Below are 3659 nucleotides of genomic sequence, written 5' to 3'. Positions count from 1 at the left end.
GGTGCGTGAGCGGGATGCGCGCGCACACGCCCCGCCCTCCTAGCCGCTATTGATTGGAGAGGCCCGGATCCAGCCTAGAGATCCGACAGAGTGAGGAGGAGGGGCTATACTGCCGTCTCCGAAGAGTCTGGACGCTGATTGGCCTATTTGCATTGGGGGGGCGGGTCTAGAACGTTCAAACTTCCCGCCCTCTGCCGTTGCTTAGCAGCCGCGCATCCAGCCCTCAGGGTTTCTGGACTTTGATTGGCACAGTGGGAAGCCCGCGAGAAGGTCGGATAAGGGGCAGCAGTCCCAGTCCCTGGAAGGGTTCTGGGAGCGTTGCGGGGGTATGAGGAGGCCAACCTTAAGGTTTAAAGCGCCAGAGGCGCGCTTTTTTTTTCTGCAACGACTTTAAGTTAATATTTGTACCCTCTGAGTTAATATTTATACAGAGCTTAGAAGTGCCTGGCAAACAAAGTAAGATCTACTTGAGCAGTATTTCAAATAAATAAGAGTAAATAAGCAAGACTCCTATCTCAGCGCTACCTTGTCTGTTTCCTGGGTGCAGGGTATGACCACCCCCATAATGGCACAAAGGGGCCTAATTTATTATTTAAACCCCTCAAGTGGAGGTGGAAGCATTTGAAATACACCAAATTCTGGCAGAGACAAGTAGTTCTGAACACCACACCCCTCCCTATTGGGATATGCCCATACCCCTCTGCACATCTGCACACCCTTGAATACAGAGAGGTATCATTCAAGCATTCAGCAACTATTTATTTAGTGCCTATTCTGGACCAGGGCATGGACTCAAAGCGGTGAACATAATGAAGTCCCTGCTCCATAAAGCATATTTGTGCGTGTGTGTGTGTGTGTGTGTGTGTTGGGGGTGAAGAGACACATATTTTTCTCTCCTGTGAGAGAGAAGAGACACATATTTCTCTCTTATGAGAGAGAAATATATATATATATATATAAAATCCCTTAAAATACACCATCCTCCCCAGCTCTGTTCTCACTACCCTGAGATGGGGAGATTCCTCCCCAGCCCCCTAACTCAAGAAGTTAGGAACCATGGTGGGGGTGAGATGACCTAGCTGTGCTAACCAGTAATTGGAACATCCCCTCCAGCAAGAAAGGTGGGGGAATGGTTAAGAGCTGGGTTAATGGTTACCCCTGGCAAATTTGTTGAGCAATGGAGCTATAGAAACTTGGAGGAGGTTGGTGACAGATCTGGGAGTGTCAGGGAGGGACCCACCTTCCAATCTGGGGTGTGAAGAGATTAGAGACTGGTTTACCAAGCCCAGGAAGGGAGGGAGTGGAAAGAGAAGCCCAGAGAGGGAACGAGGAGATACTGAAACAGGAGAAATGCAGGGACAAGGAGGTGAGATGGAGGCAAACCTCTGATGCAGGATTTGGGGGACAGCCCTGGCCTCAAATCTGTGAGGGCTCTGCTGGATGGTTCCAGGAGAGGACATCCTTGCCTGTCACTTGGTAAATTAAGGCATGATTGGGTAGTCATGCCAACCAGCTAAAGTCAATATTGGTATCAAGGCAGCTGTAGCTATAACGCTGTAGGAGAGAAAAGAGGCTGCCAAACCTGTTTGATCCTCAAGCTGGCTCCATTTACATGAGGTTTCTCTCGGACACAGACCAGTTGGAACAGGAGAGAACCCTGAGAAGTAGAGCTGCTTTGATCTCCTCCCCTCGGTGGGAAGGGTCTGTGTGCAGATTTGAGGGTCACCGTGGAGGGAATTCACACACACACAGTCATGGAGTCATTCTATATCCTTATAGGATGTTACAGTTCAAGGGAATGAACACCAAAGACAGCCCTTCTATTGGGAGGAGAGAAAAAGGCCCTCCCACAGGCAGGAGGAAACCCACAGAAGAGGAAGCACAAGAGGAAACCACCAACTGCTGGTTTCCAGCAACACATCACGTCACTCCACCCCACTCCTCCCCCAAGTCTCTCCCTTTCTTTAAGTTTCAAGCCCTGTTTATTTTGTTTGTTTGTTTGTTTTCTTTTTTGAGACGGAGTCTTGCTCTGTTGCCCAGGCTGGAATGCAGTGGTGAGATCTCGGCTCACTGCAATCTCTGCCTTCTGGGTTCAGGGGATTCTCTTGCCTCAGTCTCCTGAGTAACTGGGATTACAGGCACACACCATCACACCCAGCTAATTTTTGTATTTTTAGTAGAGACGGGGTTTCACCGTGTGGTCAGGCTGATCTTGAACTCCTGACCTTGTGATCCGCCCTCTTGAGCCTCCCAAAGTGCTGGAATTACAGGTGTAAGCCACTGCACCAGCCAACCCCTGTTTTGCTTCTGTGTTCTTGTACTCCACCATGGTTTTCTGGAACTGTAGGTCTTTTGTTAGACAGAGAGTGATGAGGAAGAAAGAGAAGAGATGGTTGGACGGGAGAGAAATTCAGGATATGGAGGCTGGAATTATGGGGCTATTTTTCAGCAGATCATAAAACGTTTAATAGAAATCAAGGTTACTGAGGAGAGAGCTGCTCTTCCTGTGTCCTCCCTGTTTATTTATTTAGGTGTCCCCAAGGACTCCACTTACACTATTCTGTCCAATCTTTGCTTTATCCCCATGACAGGACCAGCTAGCAACACCCCTACCCCATACCCCACACACATACCTCAGGATTGTGGCAGCTCTATCCCGGCCTTGATAATCCCACCCCTCTGCCCCATCTCCAAGGCAACCTGTCAGTGAGAAGAGGACAAAGGGCACAGGAATGGGCCCCAGTTGGAAGGATAAGTGGAAGCACAAAGCTGACCAAGCTATAGGAATAGACCTCCCCCTGCAACAAAGCCCCTTACCTCAGCTTCTTGTTTCCTTAGCACAAGACTAGGTCATCTCCCTTCCCATCCCTATCATCCCTAACTCTACTTTCTTTTTCTTTTTCTTTTTTTTTTTTTTTTGAGACAGACTTTTGCTCTTGTTACCCAGGCTGGAGTGCATTGGCACCATCTCAGCTCACTGCCAATTTCAACTCCCAGGTTCAAGCAATTCTCCTGCCTCAGCCTCCTGAGTAGCTGGGATTACAGGTGCCTATCACCATGCCCAGCAAATTTTTGTATTTTAGTAGAGATGGGGTTTCACCATGTTGGCCAGGCTGGTCTCAAACCCCTGACCTCAAGTGATCCACCCACCTTGGCCTCCTAACGTGCTGGGATTACAGGCGTGAGCCACCCTGCCCAGCCCCTAACTCTACTGCGATCCCAAGTCTAGGCCACAAGGACTGCAACTCTTAGGCAAGTCCTAGTGCTGAGCTGGGCCCAGGGACAGTAGACTGTATGGGGCACAGGACCTACTGAGACACACCACCTGGGCAGCTCAGGGAGTGCTGGCATACCTCTTCCCTAATCCCAGGCTGCACAGCTAACGGTTACCATTCCCAGTCCCAGCCTTCCACTTCCAAGTTCTTCTCTCAGACTACAGCCCCGGCAACCCAGAATTTGGATTGGTATCCAGAAGAAATGCAGAAGGATTAAACGACACCTTTCATTCCAAGATCCCATCCCTGGATCTTCATGGATGTTCCCAAGCTGTCAGCGTCGTTTTTTGTATGAGGGTCAGTCGGGTTATACTCAGATTAATGAAGCAGGGAAACTGAGGCAGAAAAGAGTCCTGTGTTCAGGAGAGATCGGAGAAACAAGGT

Source organism: Callithrix jacchus, chromosome 4, assembly GCF_049354715.1.
Source record: "Callithrix jacchus isolate 240 chromosome 4, calJac240_pri, whole genome shotgun sequence".
Lineage (NCBI taxonomy): Eukaryota > Metazoa > Chordata > Mammalia > Primates > Cebidae > Callithrix > Callithrix jacchus.
Note: the sequence above shows the minus strand (reverse complement) of the source record.